The sequence below is a fragment of the Pongo pygmaeus genome, chromosome 14 (genome assembly GCF_028885625.2).
Source record: "Pongo pygmaeus isolate AG05252 chromosome 14, NHGRI_mPonPyg2-v2.0_pri, whole genome shotgun sequence".
Classification (NCBI taxonomy): domain Eukaryota; kingdom Metazoa; phylum Chordata; class Mammalia; order Primates; family Hominidae; genus Pongo; species Pongo pygmaeus.
The window spans coordinates 99771496-99795828 of record NC_072387.2 but is presented as its reverse complement, the minus strand read 5'-3'; positions in this window follow the sequence as shown (position 1 = coordinate 99795828).

The following is a 24333-nucleotide window of genomic DNA, read 5'->3' as shown; positions in this document are numbered from 1 at the left end:
TTATGGGTTTATAGTGTATAAAGATGCAATTTCTATGCCAATAATAGCACCAAAAACGGTGGGGGAGGGTAAAGAAGCTATACTGGAGCAAAAATTTGACTACTACTATAGATTACTACAGAAAGCAAGTTGCTATTAATCCAGGCCAATTTTTAAAAGATGTTAATTATAATACCCAGACTGATCATTAAGAAAATATGTCAAACATACGTATATAAGAAACAAGATGTGTAAAATGGTATACTAGAATATAGATATTTAAGACAAGAAACGGAGTAATGGAGGACTACAGGAACAAAACAGTCATAAAACTTATAGAAAACAAATAAAATGGCACATGTTAACTTACCTTGTCAATAATTACAATAAATATAAATGATTTAAATTCTCCAATCAAATGATGCAAAGTAATAATTAAAATAATAATTTAATAAATTAAAATAATAAGGCTTTTTTCCAGAAAAAAAATCGTTTATATTCAGACGTAATAGGTTGAAAGTAAAGTGTGAAAAAATATATATAATACTAAAAAGTACCAAGCAAAAGCTGAAACGGCTATAGTGATATTAATTTAAATTGACTTTAAGAGAAAAAAATGTTAACTACAGTCAAGAAAGGACATTTTATATTAATCAAATGGCCAATCCCTTAAAAATAGAAATTATAAATGTACTTGCACCCAACAAAACATCCCCAAATACATGAAGCAAAAACTGCCGGAATTGAAGGGAAAAAATTAAAAACAGTAATTAGAGGCTCAGAAACCCCCTCATAATAATGTATAGAACAATTAGGCACAGAACAAAATGGAAATAGAAGACTTGAAGAACACAGTAAACTAAAATACTACAGAGCTAACTAACGTCTATAGAATACTCCACCCTACAAGAACAGAATACACACATTTTTTTCAAGTATCATATGGAACTTTTTTCAATTATCATATGGAACTTTTTTCAGAATGGAATATGTTAGGACATAAAACCGGCCTCAATCAATTTAAATTTATTGCAGTCATATAAATAATATAAAATATTTAAAAGGATTAAATTGTGCAGTTGTTTGTCAGCCACAATTTGATTATATTAAAAAATCAATACAATATGAGACATTAAATTATTTGTTTTGAGATGAATAAAATCACAATACAACTTACAAAACATATGGGATGCAGCTGAAAAATTAGTACTGAGAGAGAAGTTTAAACCAGGTCTAAAAATAGATGTCGAGGCAACAACTTTATTAAACAAACTATGACAACTCCCTAGTACATTATTTTTTGGTAGATAATGATAAATTCTACCAAATTTAGAGAAGGACTTGCTGGCTAACAGCAGGAAGTGTGGACATCAGAAAACTTACAGGTGTCAACTTCTTCAGGCTGCCCTCCCAAGGAATCTTGCATTTAGTTATTTTACAACCTTGGAAGCAAAGGCCTGTCAATTCTTGGCACAAGCAAGACACATCAGACATACAACACAGTATTTACTCCAGAGCTTCCTATCAGGCTTTGTTGGGAAGGCTTTTATGTTTTAGCTTTTTTCTCTGTCCAACTTGCTTCTTCTCCCTTCCTTTCATGGGTGTTATTCCCTAATAATAATAATTTTTAAAATCCTCAAACTCTGTTTCAGCACCTGCTTCCAGAAACGTATCCTGCAACACTGTATGTCAAGACAGGTACAGTGAATCAGGCAATAACCTGAAGCTTCATGCTGTCTCATTCATTATCTGATTGACGTTGAGTCACATTGGTAGTAGGCAGGGTACAGACAGTTCCTGGGACAAGTTGATAGTTTAATTGAGAAACATTTTACTTAAGGTGAATTCAGATAATGTGAATGAATGCACAACAGACATCTAAGAAGTAATGGGAAAGTAGCAGTTATGTTATCTATCCACCGCCATTCCATTGGGATATAAAAGAGGAGAACTATTAAAACAGCAATGGATGACAATGGGCCCTGGAATATATAATAATGAAGCTTGAACTGACTCTCTGATTCTGTTTGTCCTCCACTCAGATGTAACAATTCTAGCTCATGAATTCTTTTTGATCCTGCCACACCTGCCATTCCTTTATATAAAAGGCAAGGCCAGTTTTTCAAAACCTGTATACTGCTGGGTTGCAGGTGTCATGGCTTTGTTCTAAAACCTGATGTCTTGTATTGTGGTTTTCTCATGAGGAAGTGCTACGGACTTTACATTTCTCCCTCTAATATCTCCAAAACCATAGCATCTGCCAGATCATATGACTATCATTTTTTACTTCCTTTCTTCATAAAATCTTGTGTAAAGATATGATGTGATGCCTGGAGCAACAATAGACACCATGTAAGCAAATAAAAAGAATATTAAAGTTATCTACAGCCAGTGCCCCACTATTATTGGCTTTTTGAACAAAGTTTATAGACTTTATTTTTGGCAAATTTTAAATATCATTATGGTTTTAGCCACTGTATCTGTTTTTACATTTTTCATTTATCTCATTTGAAAGTTTTTCTGTGTCACTGGTTACTTTAGAAAATGGGGAAATATTTTCATTTACAAGTTCCAAATGTAATTTTGAAATCCTTAAAGTATATCTTGGAAATGAATATATCTCAGAAAGGAACTCAGACACCACAATGGAAGTACCATCATTTTTTTTCTTCTCATGTAAGGCCTATTATCCTTGACAGAGTCATGTTGCCTCAACTGGGCACTTTTCCTTCTTATTTTCGGTACTACAAATTACTTAAGATACCTCAGCCTGTACTGGACATCTCTGTTGATTCCTCCAATAAAATAGCATCTCCTAGACCTAACTTCAATTTATCTATCTTATTATTATTTTTCACTAAGAATTTATTATCTTTCAAGAATTGCCTCAGTTACTCATAAAACTAAATCTTCTGCGGCCAGAAAACATAGTTGGTGAGATATATTGGGATGCATCTAAATAACATCTGTGGCCACAACTTATGCTTACAGCAGCAATTTGCTACACATGATAGTCTAGGGTTTTGAACCTGACTTTGTAATAAGTGGATGGCAGTAGCAGAACATATTCAAGTGCCAGGAGTTAGATGATTTATTTTTTATAAGAATTGTGAATAGAAATGTAAGATAAGTGTTGGTGAGGATATGGAGAAACTGGAACACTTATATACTGTTGATGCGAACACGAACTGTTGCAGTCATGGAAAACAATACGGAAGTTCCCAGAAAAATTAAAAATAGAACTCTCATATAATCCAGCAATCCCGCTCCTCAGTATACTCCAAAAGAATTGAAATCAGGCTCTTGAAGAGATATCTGAACTGCCATGTATATTGCACCATTATTCATAATAGCAAAAATATAGAAATAACCACCCCTTACCATGTTAAATGTTTATTGGTTTACTTTTTTGTTCTTTCATCCAACAAAATATAAGCTATATGTGGCTGTTAAGTTTTTTAGTCATGATCATTGGTCACTTGAGTAAATGCATAAATAAACTCCTTGACACTTCTAGTTATTTTTGTAAGTATAATTATTTTCCTTCTTATTTACTCTTCAAAACAAGTGCGGATAAGAAAGGACAAGATTTATTTTATCTAAAGGGAAGTTTTCTTCAGGCCAAAAGGGTCTCTTAAATTAGCTTCTAAAAGTGATTCAAATAATCAATAGGCAGTGTAATCCTCCTCACCACCTTACCAAGGGATTCAACACACCTACCCAAATTCTCATGTCCTCTGCTAAATCTTCGTCTTTCCACAGCCATTTGTGCTTCCCTAGCTTCAGAGTCAGTGAAAAAATCCTCCTGTACTCACCTTTAGAAAACGAACTGGCATGGAATGTTCTTCCATTTGTTTGTATCCTCTTTTATTTCATTGAGCAGTGGTTTGTAGTTCTCCTTGAAGAGGTCCTTCACGTCCCTTGTAAGTTGGATTCCTAGGTATTTTATTCTCTTTGAAGCAATTGTGAATGGGAGTTCACTCATGATTTGGCTCTCTGTTTGTCTGTTATTGGTGTATAAGAATGCTTGTGATTTTTGTACATTGATTTTGTATCCTGAGACTTTGCTGAAGTTGCTTATCAGCTTAAGGAGATTTTGGGCTGAGACAATGGGGTTTTCTAGATATACAATCATGTCATCTGCAAACACTGACAATTTGACTTCCTCTTTTCCTAATTGAATACCCTTTATTTCCTTCTCCTGCCTAACTGCCCTGGCCAGAACTTCCAACACTATGTTGAATAGGAGTGGTGAGAGAGCTCATCCCTGTCTTGTGCCCGTTTTCAAAGTGAATGCTTCCAGTTTTTGCCCATTCAGTGTGATATTGGCTGTGGGTTTGTCATAGACAGCTCTTATTATTTTGAGATATGTCCCATCAATACCTAATTTATTGAGAGTTTTTAGCATGAAGCATTGTTGAATTTTGTCAAAGGCCTCTTCTGCATCTATTGAGATAATCTTGTGGTTTTTGTTTTTGGTTCTGCTTATATGCTGCATTACATTTATTGATTTGCGTATATTGAACCAGCCTTGCATCCCAGGGATGAAGCCCACTTGATCATGGTGGATAAGCTTTTTGATGTGCTGCTGGATTTGGTTTGCCAGTATTTTACTGAGGATTTTTGCATCAATGTTCATCAAGGATATTGGTCTAAAATTCTCTTTTTTTGTTGTGTCTCTGGCCGGCTTTGGTATCAGGATGATGCTGGCCTCATAAAATGAGTTAGGGAGGATTCACTCTTTTTCTATTGATTGGAATAGTTTCAGAAGGAATGGTACTAGTTCCTCCTTGTACTTCTGGTAGAATTCTGCTGTGAATCCACCTGGTCCTGGACTCTTTTTGGTTGGTAAGCTATTGATTATTGCCACAATTTCAGAGCCTGTTATTGGTCTATTCAGAGAGTCAACCTCTTCCTGGTTTAGTCTTGGAAGGGTGTATGTGTCGAGGAATTTATCCATTTCTTCTAGATTTTCTAGTTTATTTGCATAGACGTGTTTGTAGTATTCTCTGATGGTAGTTTGTATTTCTGTGGGATCGGTGGTGATATCCCCTTTATCATTTTTTATTGCGTCTATTTGATTCTTCTCTCTTTTCTTCTTTATTAGTCTTGCTAGCGGTCTATCAATTTTGTTGATCCTTTCAAAAAACCAGCTCCTGGATTCATTAATTTTTTGAAGGGTTCTTTGTGCCTCTATTTCATTCAGCTCTGCTCCGATTTTGGTTATTTCTTGCCTTCTGCTAGCTTTTGAATGTGTTTGCTCTTGCTTTTCTAGTTCTTTTAATTGTGATGTTAGGGTGTCAGTTTTGGATCTTTCCTGCTTTCTCTTGTGGGCATTTAGTGCTATAAATTTCCCTCTGCACACTGCTTTGAATGTGTCCCAGAGATTCTGGTATGTTGTGTCTTTGTTCTCGTTGGTTTCAAAGAACATCTTTATTTCTGCCTTCATTTCGTTATGTACCCAGTAGTCATTCAGGAGCAGGTTGTTCAGTTTCCATGTAGTTGAGTGGTTTTGAGTGAGTTTCTTAATCCTGAGTTCTAGTTTGATTGCACTGTGGTCTGAGAAACAGTTTGTTATAATTTGTGATCTTTTACATTTGCTGAAGAGAGCTTTACTTCCAACTATGTGGTCAATTTTGGAATAGGTGTGGTGTGGTGCTGAAAAAAATGTATATTCTGTTGATTTGGGGTTGAGAGTTCTGTAGATGTCTATTAGGTCCGCTTGGTGCAGAGCTGAGTTCAATTCCTGGGTATCCTTGTTAACTTTGTCTCGTTGATCTGTCTAATGTTGACAGTGGGGTGTTAAAGTCTCCCATTATTATTGTGTGGGAGTCTAAGCCTCTTTTTAGGTCACTCAGGACTTGCTTTATGAATCTGGGTGCTCCTGTATTGGGTGCATATATATTTAGGATAGTTAGCTCTTCTTGTTGAATTGATCCTTTTACCATTGTGTAATGGCCTTCTTTGTCTCTTTTGATCTTTGTTGGTTTAAAGTCTGTTTTATCAGAGACTAGGATTGCAACCCCTGCCTTTTTTTGTTTTCCATTTGCTTGGTAGGTCTTCCTCCATCCTTTTATTTTGAGCCTATGTGTGTCTCTGCACGTGAGATGGGTTTCCTGAATACAGCACACTGATGGGTCTTGAGTCTTTATCCAGTTTGCCAGTCTGTGTCTTTTAATTGGAGCATTTAGTCCATTTACATTTAAAGTTAATATTTTTATGTGTGAATTTGATCCTGTCATTATGATGTTAGCTGGTTATTTTGCTCGTTAGTTGATGCAGTTTCTTCCTAGCCTTGAAGGTCTTTACAGAGAATACTACAAACACCTCTACGCAAATAAACTAGAAAATCTAGAAGAAATGGATAAATTCCTCGACACATACACCCTTCCAAGACTAAACCAGGAAGAGGTTGACTCTCTGAATAGACCAATAACAGGCTCTGAAATTGTGGCAATAATCAATAGCTTACCAACCAAAAAGAGTCCAGGACCAGATGGATTCACAGCAGAATTCTACCAGAGGTACAAGGAGGAACTGGTACCATTCCTTCTGAAACTATTCCAATCAACAGAAAAAGAGGGAATCCTCCCTAACTCATTTTATGAGGCCAGCATCATCTTGATACCAAAGCCGGCAAGAGACACAACAAAAAAAGAGAATTTTAGACCAATATCCTTGATGAACATTGATGCAAAAATCCTCAATAAAATACTGGCAAACCAAATCCAGCAGCACATCAAAAAGCTTATCCACCATGATCAAGTGGGCTTCATCCCTGGGATGCATGGCTGGTTCAATATACGCAAATCAATAAATGTAATGCAGCATATGAGCAGAACCAAAAACAAAAACCACAAGATTATCTCAATAGATGCAGAAGAGGCCTTTGACAAAATTCAACAATGCTTCAAGCTAAAAACTCTCAATAAATTAGGTATTGATGGGACGTATCTCAAAATAATAAGAGCTGTCTATGACAAACCCACAGCCAATATCACACTGAATGGGCAAAAACTGGAAGCATTCACTTTGAAAAGTGGCACAAGACAGGGATGAGCTCTCTCACCACTCCTATTCAACATAGTGTTGGAAGTTCTGGCCAGGGCAATTAGGCAGGAGAAGGAAATAAAGGGTATTCAATTAGGAAAAGAGGAAGTCAAATTGTCAGTGTTTGCAGATGACATGATTGTATATCTAGAAAACCCCATTGTCTCAGCCCAAAATCTCCTTAAGCTGATAAGCAACTTCAGCAAAGTCTCAGGATACAAAATCAATGTACAAAAATCACAAGCGTTCTTATATACCAATAACAGACAAACAGAGAGCCAAATCATGAGTGAACTCCCATTCACAATTGCTTCAAAGAGAATAAAATACCTAGGAATCCAACTTACAAGGGATGTAAAGGACCTCTTCAAGGAGAACTACAAACCACTGCTCAATGAAATAAAAGAGGATACAAACAAATGGAAAAACATTCCATGCTCATGGGTAGGAAGAATCAATATCATGAAAATGGCCATACTGCCCAAGGTAATTTATAGATTCAATGCCATCCCCATCAAGCTACCAATGACTTTCTTCACAGAATTGGAAAAAACTACTTTAAAGTTCATATGGAACCAAAAAAGAGCCTGCATCGCCAAGTCAATCCTAAGCCAAAAGAACAAAGCTGGAGGCATCACGCTAGCTGACTTCAAACTATACTACAAGGCTACAGTAACCAAAACAGCATGGTACTGATACCAAAACAGAGATATAGATCAATGGAACAGAATAGAGCCCTCAGAAATAACACCACATATCTACAACTATCTGATTTTGACAAACCTGAGAAAAACAAGCAATGGGGAAAGGATTCTCTATTTAATAAATGGTGCTGGGAAAACTGGCTAGCCATATGTAGAAAGCTGAAACTGGATCCCTTCCTTACACCTTATACAAAAATTAATTCAAGATGGATTAAAGACCTAAGCGTTAGACCGAAAACCATAAAAACCCTAGAAGAAAACCTAGGCATTACCATTCAGGACATAGGCATGGGCAAGGACTTCATGTCTAAAACACCAAAAGCAATGGCAACAAAAGCCAAAATTGACAAATGAGATCAAATTAAGCTAAAGAGCTTCTGCACAGCAAAAGAAACTACCATCAGAGTTAACAGGCAACCTACAAAATGGGAGAAAATTTTCGCAACCTACTCATCTGACAAAGGGCTAATATCCAGAATCTACAATGAACACAAACAAATTTACAAGAAAAAAACAAACCCCATCAAAAAGTGAGCAAAGGACATGAACAGACACTTCTCAAAAGAAGACATTTATGCAGCCAAAAAACACATGAAAAAATGCTCACCATCACTGGCCATCAGAGAAAGGCAAATCAAAACCACAATGAGATACCATCTCACACCAGTTACAATGGCAATCATTAAAAAGTCAGGAAACAACAGGTGCTGGAGAGGATGTGGAGAAATAGGAACACTTTTACACTGTTGGTGGGACTGTAAACTAGTTCAACCCTTATGGAAGTCAGTGTGGCCATTCCTCAGGGATCTAGAACTAGAAATACCATTTGACCCAGCCATCCCATTACTGGGTATATACCCAAAGGACTATAAATCATGCTGCTATAAAGACACATGCACACATATGTTTATTGCGGCATTATTCACAATAGCAAGGACTTGGAACCAACCCAAATGTCCAACAATGATAGACTGGATTAAGAAAATGTGGCACATATACACCATGGAATACTATGCAGCCATAAAAAGTGATGAGTTCATGTCCTTTCTAGGGACATGGATGAAATTGGAAATCATCATTCTCAGTAAACTATCGCAAGAATAAAAAAGCAAACACCGCATATTCTCACTTATAGGTGGGAATTGAACAATGAGAACACATGGACACAGGAAGGGGATCATCACACTCTGGGGACAGTTGTGGAGTGGGGGTAGGGGGGGAGGGATAGCTTTAGGAGATATACCTAATGCTAAATGATGGGTTAATGGCTGCAGCACACCAGCATGGCACATGTATACATTTGTAACTAACCTGCACATTGTGCACATGTACCCTAAAACTTAAAGTATAATAATAACAAAAAAAGAAAACGAATTGACAAGCTTAAATTTTATCTTACGTAAGATAGAAGTCTTAATTTATTTACTGAATCTTTTTATCAAGAAGTTGGAAAAAAGAGGCAGTTCCTATATTTTTCAGCCTCTCTTGTTGCTGCTTTATAGATCACTATATTTTATTAGACAATTCTTCTTAAAAACATTTAAGAGTACTTTCTATACTCCCTATTGCGTTTGTTTATTAAAAGAAATATCACCAACAATCAATAGTTTACATTTTATTTTGATAAAATTGTGAATATTGCTCCAGGAAAGTTTTAAAAAGACGTCCAATGCAATATTCTTATTAAAATACATAGATGAAGAAACCAAGGCTGGAAGAGGTTAAGGGACTATTGTTAGTGCAGGACAGCTATGAAATTATAGAACAGGATATATTTTTCCCAGGCTTATACTCTATTCAATACACTGAACCATAGCAAAACAATTTTATTGTAGATGTATAGACAATGAATAATGTGGAGGTATTTCTTCTCTTAGAATTTTATCTCAATATTTTAGAAGGTAAAATTTAATATATGAATAATTACATGAAAATGTATTTTTGATATTTTTGAGGCTTGAATGTCTTTTACATTAAAGCTTTACCAAAGGAAATATAGCCATTATTTCAGAAACACTGGCGGGGGGGGGGGTGTGTGTGTGTGTAAAATGACACTGCAAGCTCTTTGGCATTATATCGTCCATATTTTTCAAAACAGATAACTTAGCTCATACTACTTTGTCATGGTTGAGCTAGAGTGTACATATTTCATTCTTTTAATCTCTCATTTTAACTTCTCAGCTCCTTCTGCATTTTCTTCAAAGGTCTTTCCATTTGTCAGCATCTTTATGACATTGAAGTGTTTCAAACTGGAAACAACATTACAGGTATTTGACCTTATCAGCTTTTCTTGTTTATTGCTTACTTTTCACCTGTCACAAAAAATAGAATGGAAACCTGAAATGACAAGACGCTTTCAGTGTATGATATAGCATTGCTTTATTTAAGTGGAGGAGCTCTATTTCTCAATAAAATATGTAATTATAGCACACACTTTTTTAAAGTTATCATCACATTTACCATTATATAAACCTATGATGTTTTATATATTATTTAGATGTCTTGTTTGAGTCCACAGAAGCTGGGTGCTTTCAGTTAAGAGTTTGTGTCTAAATGTAAATTTCAGTGCTGTAAGGTTACTCAAAAGGTTTCCAAAAGTAAAAGTACAATTTACCGTTTGGGGTTTGAAAATAATTGATTCTTGAAAAGCTGGAGCTTTTGTACAAATAAGAACTATTAAGACCACAAAATAAGTATTTAAATGATAACTGGAACTAAATTATTAGCTGCTATTAGACACTTTCGTGTTTAATAAAAGTAAAAGCAAAATGAAACGGCTTTAGGTAAGTCCTCCCAGAGGATGAAATGTGAAAGTGAGATGGTAGATAACTTCGGACATTTTGCTGAAAAAATAAAGGGAAAGAGAGAGAGAGAATGAATAAAGATGAGAATTAAGAAAAATTATGAAAGCCAGTTTTCCTCTCTGATCTCTAAACTGAAGGAAGAGGAACTTCCCCCATGAGGTAGAAGGTCGCTGAAAATACTGGTATGTTTCAGGAAGCAACTACTTTTTCTTTTCAACCGGTTATGAAACAAGCAGAGAGTGGCATCTTTTGTTAAAAAGAATGTTCTTGGAAACTCCTGCTAAGCACATAAGAAGACTAAAAATATGCAAACGATGACAAATGCAGGAATAGAAAGTGTGTTGACAAGCAATCCTAGAAATAGCCTGTGTATGGTGGGGGATTTGCACACAAAAAGGAGAGGGATGTCTATGATTGGCAGGGAACTAGGGGTCCCCTGGAGGACCGTCTATCACTTAGTAATAGATTAGAGTCCTAGGTTCCTTGTCAGGTGCTACTGCTCCAAACAGGCTACTAGGCTTCCTCCCACCAATCCATGCTCCTCTCCCATTTCCCCCTAACATCTGCTTCAGTGGGGCCTTAATGGGGTCACAGGCCAGCTTTCAGCGTCAGGCTTTTCCTTGCTAGCAGGCCTGTCTACCTCGAGGGTAGTCACACTAGTCAGTACCCTGTTTAGCATGGTAGCCTGGCAAATGTGCCTAACTTCCTAGGACAACTCAAGATCAGTGGCACTTTACAGGGAAATTTACAAACATTTGGCATCAGCAAAAAATAAAGACATTTTAAAGCCACAGAGACTTAAAGGATGTCTAAAGAATCTGACCTTGATTATCCAAAATGATATTAAATTTTTTTTGTTTGTTTGCTTTAGTTTCCAACTTGAAAGCCATTACAATTTATTAATGTTTTGCCTCATGAACTTTTGGTCAGCATTGTATTACTTTTATTGTTTGAAATATAGTGTCAGATATCTATATGGTCCAATAAAATACTTTTTACAAATGTTCTATCTTCACTTTAAGATAAAACATATTTCATCTGATTTTCAGAAGATCTCTCTTTTTCTCTCACCCTCTCCTTCTTTCACTGTTTCTCTTGCTTTTTTATCTACTTATCTATCAATTTATATATCTAATCTACCTGTATATTAATAGTGATCATAGTATATAAATCTTGTTTATTTGCATCCACTTGATTCATCTAGTTTTGAGAGTTGTGTTAGAATCTACTTTGCATGTGTCATTTTCTATGAAAGTCTCTGTTTTTCTTTCAAATTTCTGCTTAATGACAGTTGTTGCTTTATTGTATGTTTTATAAGTATAAATAAATGTTACATCTTCATTGTGAATTATAGTTACAGCTCACAAATCTTCCCTCTTTACCTTTTTTAACAACTATTTTGGGGGCTAATTACTACTTTCTCTGGTATCAAAATCAGGTCCCTTAATTTTTATTTTAGTCTCCCTATAATATTTTGGCTCTTTTTTCAATGTTTAGCCTTCAGGAATCATTATGTTTTAGATGTGTTTCTTGCATACAACATAAAGACAGATATGCTTTTCTGGTCAAGTTGGAACTATTTTAGTGAATGAGTTAAACTCACCTGGATTTATTTAAATGTAAATTTGTTCGGTCTTAGTTCTAGGACACTTTTGTGATCCCTTCCTTCCTTCCATCCTTTGTTTGTTTTATTGTTTCCTTTTCTTTTTTAGTACGCTTGTTTGCTTTCATTTGATATCCAGTATCATATGTATTATTAAATGTATTTATCCATCAGGTAAATTAAAATCTAGTAATAATAATCACATAATAAGAGGTTTCAAAAACAGGAGAAAATTTGCTTAGAGGACTGAAATTTTATAATATGCCACAGAAGGTGTTATATAAATCCCACATCATGATAATTATCTATCCATTTTCTAGTCACAGTTTAAAAGTATATTTCTAATATACCTCCCGTACTTTTTAGAAGTGTAATTAATATTTCAGGTAATTTACCTTAAAATCAAATGTGATTTGACCTCCTTGTCCTCATTTTCTACCTCTCCAATACCTATGTGAAGATAAGTCCAGCAGCATTATGCCAGGTATACAGACAAGGATCTCACTATGTTTCCTAGTAAGTAGCATCATGGCTTCCAAGGAACGTAATGCTTTAGTACAGTTTCTATCACATAATAAAAGTAAATTTTGGATCTAATTTTTTCCATTATATTATGTCTAGAAGAATAGCTTGAAGTATCTATGAAAAACAAAAGCCAGTATAATTTTATATAAATGAGGAAAATGTTTATTCTTTTCATTCCTCACCCCAATACCTTCAATGACGCAGCCATGAAATTATTCTTCTGACTGTCAGAGACATAACATTATTTACAATTTGACAGCTGTGTCTCCCTACATTTGGATCAGAAATAATAGTTTTGAACTGGAATTTTTAAAAATCCTTGTTTATTTTCTACCAAGAAAAATTTTGTATAATGTAACCATAAGATATAAAGTATTTTGTTTTATCGTCTTTAATGCAGTGGTGTATCTGTCAAAATTATATGCAATCCCTATACCATGAGGAAATTTGGTTGGGAATTGGAGTGGACATGGCAATTGTAAAGACTTGGTAGATCTTAGAGACTTTTCACTTAGCAAAAGAGATGGAATCAATGCAATTTAGCCATCCCGATATGAGGTGATGTATTCCCAAAAGTTATTAACAGAGGATTAATACTTTAAAAAAATTCCTGTGCTGAAATGAGACTCCACAACTTTAAAGGAGTTAACTGAATTATGAACAGTAATAATAAATATAGAACTAATCTAGATAGTGGTGAAACTTTTCATTGTGGTCATTGAGAGGGAAGAAGTATAACAAATTATGAAATAAAAAGGAAAAAGGAAAAAGTCATTATCAATTGATTCTTTTGGTTTCAAGCCATAATAGCAACTCTGGTCACTTAAAGAATATATAACATTTCTTGTAAGCTATAGGGAATCAGCTTCAATAGTAAGGCGAGAAACAGGAAATAACCTATTCTATGATGAAGGCACAGCACTAAAATCAGTAAATCCTAAGATACTCACTTTGGGAAAATTCCCCCTCCCCGCAACACACACATATATTTTAAAGGCATCAGCAACATGAAAATTACTAGCAAAGGCTTATAAACTCAAGCTATTCACTTAAAAATCAGTAATTCACTGAGTTGATGTTAGTGATTTCTTTTGTATACCACCCATTCCAGATCTCAGATTGGTCAAACAATCTTGCTTCTTCTAGGGATCCAAATTTCCCCCTAGAGACAGGAGTCCTTCATTAATGGGCCTCCATGAGACCCCATGCAATAGTCTTCTGCTTACCTTTACTATTGGGAATGTATGACCAGGACATACTTCGCTATTATTTATAATTTTTTTATTTTTATTTTTTATTTTTTGAGGCAGAGTCTTGCTCTGTCGCCCAGGCTGGAGTACAGTGGTGCAATCATGGCTGACTGCAACCTCTGCCTCCCGGGTTCAAGTGATTCTCCTGCATCAGCCTCCCAAGAAGCTGGGATTGCAGGTGCATGTCACCACATCTGGCTAATATTTGTATTTTTAGTAGAGACTGGATTTCACCCTGTTGGCCAGACTGGTCTTGAACTCCTGACCTCAGGTGTTCCACACTCCTCTGCCTCCCAAAGTGCTGGGATTACAAGCATGAGCAACTGCGCCTGGCCTATTTGTAAAATTTTAAGAAGTTCTGCCCAACTTAAATGATAAGAAACAGTGGATATAAGGAATGAAAAATATAGGAAAGTAGAAAACCAAGTTGTAATTATTTTCTAATAATCTGTTTGCAGTTTATGCGGCTATGTAATATTATATAGTGATTTTACTTTTGTTTTTTAAAGAAGACTTACTGTTTCAGGACAATCTATTCCAATAGCTATGATATAAAATCTTAATTATTCCTTTATAATGAACAGTTTGTAGTGTTTATAGGCTTTTTTTTACATAGTCCATTAATTTATCTCTGTTTTGTGGAAATCAACATTATATTGCTTACGTTACTGTAATTCCATAGGTCCTCACACTATCTATTGGTGGGTTCAATTATTTTTTTTTTCTAAAAATTGTGTTTAGTTTTTACATATAGAGTACTTTACTTGAAATTTTAAATCCTTTTATAACATTTAAAATAAACATCCACGAACCTATCATTTAGATTTTGATCTGAGTTCAGTTACATTGAACTTCATATATAAGTTCTATTTTTTTAAGCACATTGGCATAATGACAGAATTTGGAACTCTCATTCACAAGCATATACAAATGAACATTTATTTGTTACATATTCCTTGAATTGGTCTTTATAAACTTCAAAATTTTCTTCAAAAAGTCGATTTTGTCAAAGTTAATTTCATATTTTTTGTTTCATTGTTTCCTATTATATTGCCCACCCTGATCATTCTGATATGAATGAAATAGATAAGTATTCCTTATATCAATATTCATTACATGTTGTCACCGTATGGAACATTTTATTAATTAATAGCATACTTCAGTATTATAAGAAAGATTGTTAGTAATCTCTTTTCTAAGTTTAAAAATCAACCTAACTTTTCATTTTTTAAGGGACACATTTCTGAACCCTAACGGATTAACTAGCTGGCCTCTCAAGTTGCCTTTCAATGTTAATAATTAATTGTAGCTTAGAAAATGCTCATGTGTAATGTGAAATACAGACTACAAAAAATAATTATTGGATAATGTGTATAAGTTGCATAAAAGCAACAGAATATGAATTTTATACACAGGAGAGTTACACAGATGCACACATAGAGAAGCATGTGTGCTTCTTGTGCATACCACACAGAATTCTACAAAGGAAGGACAAGAAAATAAAAAGAAATATGAAAAGTATTTTAACTTACATGTCAAAGTAAGTGTTTTTTTTTCTAATAACATCTATTCTCAAAATATTCTTCATGTATAGACCTTGAAAATTTGAGACAGGTCTCAGTTACTTTAGACAGTTTATTTTGTCAAGATTGAGGATGCGTGCCTGTGACACAGACTCAGGAGGTCCTGATGACATGTGCCCAAGGTGGTCAGAGCACAGTTTGGTTTTATACATTACAGGGAGACATGAGACATCAATCAACATATGTAAAATGAACATTTGTTTGGCCTCAAAAAGCAGGAAAACTGGAAGCAAAAGCCAGACAAATGCAAGTAACTCGAAGTGGGGAGGTCCCAGATAGGTGAGAGACAAATGGCTGTACTCTTTTGAGTTTTTGATTAGCCTTTCCAAAGAAGGTAATCAGATATAAATTTATCTCCATGAAGAGAGGGATGACTTTAAATAAAATGGGAGACAGGCTTGTCCTAAACAATTTCCAGTTTGAATTTTCCCTTTAATTTAATGATTTTGAGGGCCTAAGATATTTTCTTTTCACAAATGTGTATCTCTTTACTTGTCAATACCCCCAAATAAACTCTATGCCATTGTAGCTTGCTTTGGTGAATAAGCACAAACAGGCTTACTTGGATTCAGAAGTCAGACGCACCTGTGTTCCAGCCTTGGCTGTACAACTTATTAGCTATGTGTCCTTAGCTTCTCTGACACCTATGTGTAGTGCCTGGCTCCTGAGATTACCGAGAGCAGAAAGGGAAATTATGAGAGCTAATTGCTTAGCACAGAACCTGCCCAAGGTAGTAAATGGTTTTTGTGTCCATTATGCCTGGCAGCTTAATGAGTCTAGGATATTGATTGGTTGTCTTCAGCTTCACTCTTTGTTTCATTTCCTCAAGCCCCAAAAGGGTGGCACAAAAGAGGCACATTCTGAACTCAGAGTGCTGAAGAAGAAATGAATTGAAAGGACAGGAAAACATGGAAAAACATATGTTCTTGTAAACCAGAAATATAATTCTAAACTCCCAACTGACTGAACATGAAATCTCCTTTGCAAAAATTATAACTGGGGGAATTTTGACAGAGACATCTGACATGGCTGACTCCATCTTGTCTCTAGATTCACAGGCTGGCTGTCTTTGCTCATTCCTAAGCATGAGCTAAGCTAGCTTTGTGGGAAAAAAAATAATTTATGGTTTAAATAATAGCCCTTCCCCAAACCTAAACTGTTCTTGTAAAACTAATGAAAGACCACCAAGTTAGGATGAGAGGGCCTGGAATTTTAGATAATTATCTAAATTATTCTTGAGGTCATAAGATTTTTAACTTCCCCAATTACTCTTGAAGATAACATCTATTATTGTATAGATAATACTATTGTAAAACCTAAGATTAGCCTTTTGAGACGTCTTTTCATGTTTTTGCATTTCTGACAACCAGATGGCTCCATGTGGTCTGTTGTGGCCCCCACCCAGGAAGTGACTCAGCACAAGAGAACAGCTTCTACATCCTATGATGGTCATTTCAAAACCAACTAATCAGTACTCCCAACTCACTGGCCCCCTGCCCACCAAATTATCCTTAAAAACTCCAGGCCCCAAATTCTCAAGGAGACTGATTTGAATAATAATAAACTTTTGTCTCCTGTGCAGCCAGCTCTGAGTGAATTAAACTTTATCTCTTGCTAATCAAAACATATCTGACAAGTCTCAATTTAGTAAGTTTATTTTTCCAAGTTTAGGGATGCACTGTGACACAGCCTCAGAAGCTGCTGATGACATATGCCCAAGGTCATCAGGGTACAACTTGCTTTTATACATTTTAAGGACACATAATACAGCAATCAGTACATGCAAGATTTACAATGGCAGAACAACTTGAAGTGCTGGCTTCCAAGTCATAGGCAAATTAAAACATATTCTGATTGGCAATTGGTTGAAACAGTTATTATTTATAGAAAGAAATGTCTGGGTTATGATAAAGGGTTGTGGAGACCTACATTTTATTATGTAGATGAAGTCTCTAAGTAGCAGGCTTTTTAGAGAGAATAAACTGTGTTTCTCATCAGACTTAAGGTCTGTGTTGATTTTAATGCTGAAGGGTTATAATAAGGCATATCCAAACTCTACTTCCTGTCATGGCCTGAACTAGTTTTTCAGGTTAAATTTTAGGGTGACCTGGCTGAGGAGGAATCCATCCAGAGGGTTGTCGGGGGCCCTTAGAATTTTATTTTTGGTGTACACTCTATTGCAATTCCACTGTCTTGAGAAATTGGCTCTGTCTAGGCAGCAGACAAGGAGAACCCATTCGGCAGTTACAAACAGACCCCCGCCCCGGGCCAAGGGAAACCTGAAAAATTGAATTCCCAACCAAGATGGGAAGAGAGATCAGGCATGCCTCATTATACCACTACCCTTTTGGAATTTAGGCACAACTGACCAACATTAACCTTAAAATAGAGATAATAAGGCTGAAAAGACAGATACTTTGTAGCAATAAGACACCAAAATCAAACCTGATTCTGCCATAGCATTATAAGATAGATAGCAGACCCTGAAAGAAATCAAAATACATTTTGAAATGCCCTTCAAAGCTATATTTTGTGGAAGAAATTTGCATCTGTAGAGAATATCCTTACTTTTCTAGGTCTTTCCCAGATCTAGGAGCGATTAAATGAAAGTCTGATACCTTTAAGGTTAGAAAAGAGACATTTACCATATTATCTAGGGCTGCTACACAGAGGCTTCATCTACTTAACAAGAACCTTGGCTTTCACAACCTTCCTTATCTTAAGTATTCACTTCAAGTCTTTAGACAGAGCTTAACTCTTTCAACCAATTACCAATCACAGAATCTTCAAATTCACTTATGACCTCTAAACCCTGCATCGAGATGTCCTGCCTTTCCAGACTGAACTAATGTATACCTCTATTTAATGTGAATGCTGGTTCATTGTGCCTAACTCTAAAGAGATGTATTGATTTATGTCTTTGCCTGTAACTTTTGACTCCCTAAAATGTATGAAACAAAACTATAACCCGACGACCTTGGGCACACCTTCTCAGGACTTCCTGAGACTAGTTCTTGGGACATAGTAATTCATATTGGTTTATAATAAACCTCTTTAAATATTTCACAGAGCCTGACTTTTTCATCAACATTCCTCCAAGTCTCCCTAAATACACTGGTGTCTCTGTCTTTGGTAGTCCTCCCACCTGCTAATTCCCACATTGGTCATCACAGTAATGCTTAAGTGTATTAAAAGGTGTCAACTCAATGGAATATTTCTGACCAATGTCTACTTTTCTACTATATATTAAATGTGCTTTTTTAGAGTTATGGTGGATTCTTAGGCAGAGCATGGGTGAGGTACACATGCAGGTATACAAAAAGATTACCTACAATAGTCCTGCTGGACTTCCACTCTGACTAATGTTTCACCATTAAATTGAGCCCTTTGAGGCAACCCATATCTTCCTAAAATAGTTTCTGCACTGTGTTCTAGCCAATCACATGCCAGCATTGAAACCATCTCCACAGGGTTGACAAGAATTGCATGCTGGGTTCCGGACAGAGGTATAGTTATAATTAAGCATTAGTCAGGCTGAACTTTGGCCGATTTCCTCATTGCTAAAAGTCACATAGCAATAGATACTGACCATTGCCATACCAATTGTTCCTATAAATAAAATTTCTGACACTAAGGTCATAAGACTGTTAAAGAATTGATTTTCATCTTCATTGTTCCTAAAGACAGGATCTCTGACATTAGAATCAAAACAAAGGCTTTTGTGTAAGGATTGCTTAAGATGTTTCTCAGACCCTGAATTGCAGCAATCACTTTGAAGACCTCTATAGAGGGATGGGATTAGCATGAGAACACAGCTTCTGCATCTCCCTATCCCATGAACTCATCCTGCACTCTTCCTTCTACTCATCAATGACCTCTACACTTCAGCCTACTCCCAAACCCTTAGAAATTCTAACTCTAAATTCCTTGGGGAGATGGTTTTGAGGTTTCCTCCCATCTCCTAGTTTGGTGATCCTACAATTACGCCTCTTTCTCTTCTGTAACCTAGTGTCTCAGCTTACTGACTTGCTGTGTGCAACAGGAAATGAACCTATTATGGTTAAAACATTATCAGTTTATTATGGACCCACTCTAATCTCATACCCAGGAATGAGGTCTGGGGAAAATGGATTTAAAAATAGACAAATTCAAAACCAGGGCCACTGGTTGATAGTGAGAAGTCTGAGTAGATTCAAAAGTAGGAAGATGAAGAACTCAGACAGCCCACTCAGATCCCTGATAATTATGAACAGCTGCCCTGCCTTTTATTGCTTCCACTTTAAAGCAGCTCTGAGAATCAACTCTTCTTTACCTGATAATTCCATCATCTTAGTTTTAGAGGCAACAGGGAAAAAATGGTTCACTGAATGGGGTCTGGGATTATCTTAAACAACAGTTCCAAGGTAGAATATTCATATTAATTGAACCGTGGGATCTGAAAGAAATTACCTGATGTGATGCTATATTCTGTACCTACAATCATGTGATGCGGTGATTAAGGGAGTTGTTGAAGTAGTGTAGAGCGAAAAAGACTAGCACATAAAAAGCCTTCAGCAAATGGGAGACATGTTTACTCTACCCTTTAATTGTAGTCCCATTTTCAAGAATTTCCTCAATTCCTTAGCCTTCTTCCAAAATCCTTTATTGGAAAAAATAAGGCATTCTCACTTTATGTATTTTCATGAAAAGATCACATGCAACATTCTAATTCATTCATTCATTCATTCATTCATTTATACTTGAATATTTTGAATAGCAAATGGGAGAACTATTCCCCTAATTATCACAAAGTTTTCTTTAGTTCTTTCTCTGTAGTACCTACCTACCACTTGAGAGTATTTATCTTTCAATGCCCCTTCGGTAATGTTATTTTCCCAATCCTTGGTCTCTGGTCTGTTGGGAAGAAACCTCCAATTGCTACTTAAGATTCTCTCAGGGAATTAGGATGGCAACATGAATTAGCACTAAGTATTCCCTGATCTTTGCAGGTTGATAACTCAGAAAACCTCCAGGGGCAGCAAGTCCCGTCTCACTGTACCTTGAATTTATTTGGCCCTGGTCCCTTAATTCATAACGCTCCTCCATATTGAATGAGGCTAATGGAATACACCATGCAATCAGCCAACTTCTCTCAACATCTTGAGGTGGGGAGGCAGTAGACATGAGCATTATAAGTTACAGATGAATCATAACAAATACCCAACACCAGATTCATGACACAAGCTTGAGAAGGGTGTTTTGTAGCCACCTGCAGATGAGCTTGAATTAGATGGATTCAGCTTAAAAGCAAAACCCTAAATGTAACCTGATCTTGCTACCATCTGCCTCATTCCCTCACAAACTCACCACCACCCAGAACAGCATTTCTGAGAATTCCTAGCAGGAGTGACACTCATTATGGGGACACCTTTGTTTGTGGGCACAAGTAAACAAGCTGGTAGAAATGGTTCATAGCCTAATGGGAGACATTCTCAAAGGAGACAAGAAAGAATAATGAATGAGCTATAAATGAAGTTTTATATGCTATTGGAGAGCAGAAGTGGTGTGAATGCTTTGTGCTGAGAAGCCCCTCCAGCAAGAAGTGCTGCCTCATATAACCCAAGAAATTCATGAAATCCCGGGGAAAGAACTATGCCCAACCACACAGCATTGCATATCTAAAGGCAGGAGAGACTGCAACATACATTTTTTTCCATTTTAAAGTTGAGATATAATTCACATACCATAAAATTAAGTATTTTTAATCATACATTTCAGGGAATGTAGTATGTTGACAAGATTGCATAACCATCACCAAATGCCAGAACATTTTTATCAACCCTAAAAGAAACTCCACACCCTTAAATACTCACTGGCAAGTACTAATGTATTTTCTACTGCTAAGGATTTGCCTATCCTGGACATTAATATAATTGAATTCATATAATTTGTGACCTTTTGTTTCTGGTTGTTTTATTTAGCACAATATTTTTAAAGTTCATCCATATTATGTACTTCCATCTCTGTTATGGTTCAATAATATTCTACTTCATGGATATAGAATTTTGTGTATCCATTCATTAGTTGATAGATATCTGGGTTATTTCCACCTTTTGATAATGTTGCTATAAATATTTGTGTACAAGCTTTTGTGTTAGCATATAATTTTTCAGTATTGCTTCACTCTCCTTTTCTGGTGCCAGTCTTTGCATATACTGAAGGCATTTAATTTAGTTTAGTTGCTTCTGATTACTATTCCCCCACATTTTCTGGTTATACAGTATTAAGAGACGCATGACCCATGCCATGTCAAACTGAGTCTTCACTGGAATTTTCTGGAGGACTACTCATAAAGACTGGGCTTACTAAACCTGTAGAATATGAATCTGAAACTATGTAGTAACCACATTTTCAACTGAATGGAGAAATCTGATCCAACAAATCAAAATCAAAGTTAATTCAAATTTTATGATTGTTCAGTTTGATTGCCTAAATTCAGTCACATCTGACTAGACTTCCTAATTATGTGTGTCAGTAATTTTCATCTTGGTTGGTATTACAAGGAGAAGAAGAAAGTCCATGAAACATTGCTATTGTATAAACCTAAAAATGCCAGAATGTCTTGAATGAGCATGGTGTGCCAAAGACCACAAGGAGATCTTACATGGGACATTTTTCTGTATTACACCCATTGCAAATAACTGTGCTGGGCAAACACAGGAAAGTTGGCCAGGAAAGTTAAATAAGGGGGACAGAATTAGGTTTAGTCAGTCCCAAGAATCAATGTAAAGCAGGGTCAGGTGCAGTGGCCCATGCCTGTAATCCCAACATTTTGAGAGGCCTAGGCAGGTAGATTGCTTGAGCTCAGGAGTTTGAGACCAACTGAGGCAACATAGCAAAACCCTGTCTCTACTAAAAATATGAAACCTAGCCGAGTGTGGTGGTGTGAGCCTGTGGTACCACCTACTCAAGAGGCTGAGATGGGAGAATTGCTTAAATCTCAAAGGTAGAGGTTGCAGTGAGCTGTGACTGTGCCACTGCACTCCAGCTTGGGTGACAGAGTAAGACCCTGTCTCAAAACAAAAACAAAAACAAAGTAATAATTAAATGCAGAACTAAAACTTCATAATATGACTGCCTTTTTTTGAACATAGATGTCTTCATTCTCATAAGCTCTTAGATATGCTATCTAAAAAGCAAATCTGTATTAAACTCTTCTTTTATTTACAGAAAAATTAGACATAGACCTAAAATAACTCTGATATTTGTCATTTTAATACTCAATAATTGAGGAATATATACCATATTCTTAGTGAATGCATTAAAAAGAAAAAAGAGTCCATCATGATAACACTTATGATAGTTCAAAAGAGAAGAAAGAATGAGAAAAATCACAGTAAAAGCAGACCATAGAACAGAGACTACAAGGTCAAACTTTCACACATTACCAACATATATCTTCAAAAATATTCAAGAGATTGAAATTTAAGGGATTGGATTGGAATTTCATAATTAGTTATGAAAAAGACATCTAGAATATTGAGAAAGATACTGTAAGGGGTGACAAATAACTAGTTTTATGATTCAAAGTGCTTATAAGGCATCAGGCAAAAACAGTGAAGATAAATCTACTCAGGAATTAACCCAGTAGAATTTGTAAATTTCAAGAATGAAAGAAAAATATGTCCAAGTGAAGTGATAAGGTTATTGGGAGGTTGGCAAGTAGCTTAGAATGTGTGTTACAACTGAGTTTATCAGGATAAGAAGAATAAGTGTGCAAGAAGGAGAAAATATAGCACAGATGTCAGAGCTTGAGCGGATTAAGCATATCCCCATTAAGGGAGAGTCAGGATACTCTAATACCTCATTAAGCAAGGAGTCACTGTGCTCTAAAGACTAAGTATAGGATTTGTACAGGAAAGAGGGTAAGGGTGAACCACTGCATAGCGTTAAGGTCCGAACAAGTTAATGTGGCTGCCTCCTCGTAACGGGCGTGAACTCAAGAAGTAAAAATAGATGTAAATTCCTGTGAGTAACTATGAATGAACATTTGTTGTGATATATTTTCCATTTCTTGCCACCAAGAAAGTCTGGGAAGAGTAACATTCCCCAAACAATGAAACGGCTAGCTTCTAGATTTTGGTTGTCCAGTACTAACTTCCACTAAAATGAACCTCAACTCCTTGGAAAATTTTTAAATTCCAGATTTGGAGCAGGAGAAGTACAATATAATCCTGAATTTTAGAATGAAAAAGTATAATTTGGTACCAAAACATAAGAAATAAGTTCAAAGAATGATTCAAAGAATGATTTGGGACTTGTCAAAAAGACACAAAATCCAGTTAAAGGAGGTTTTCACTGGCAAAATCTGGAATAATTTGAGCAGGAAAATAAATAACAATAATGATGGATTATAACACACTGAAAAAAATAAGAAACTATGAGTCTATACTGATAAGAATAAATCAATGCCTTGTAATTTTCATGTGGAAGATGTTTACACAGTTTCGCAATGCCTTAACATTAAATTCTAATTACTTACAAAAGAAAAGAGAATGGTTTTATGGTGGAGATGTCTGGTAGGTACTAATAAATCAAATAACGGATACTAACATAATCAGCAATAGGGCAAAAATATTTGGTGCCACCTGAGGGTAGGCAATGAGAGCACAGTGGCACATCTCTAATGTTCCTGCCAAGTATTCCAAACCCAATTAAACCATGAGGAGACATCATACAAAGCCAACATAATGGGCACTGTATAATAAAATTTGTAGTTTTCAAAATTGATAAGTTCATGAAATTAAAGTCTTGGGAACTTTCAGATTGAAGAACACTACAAACATGACAACTAAA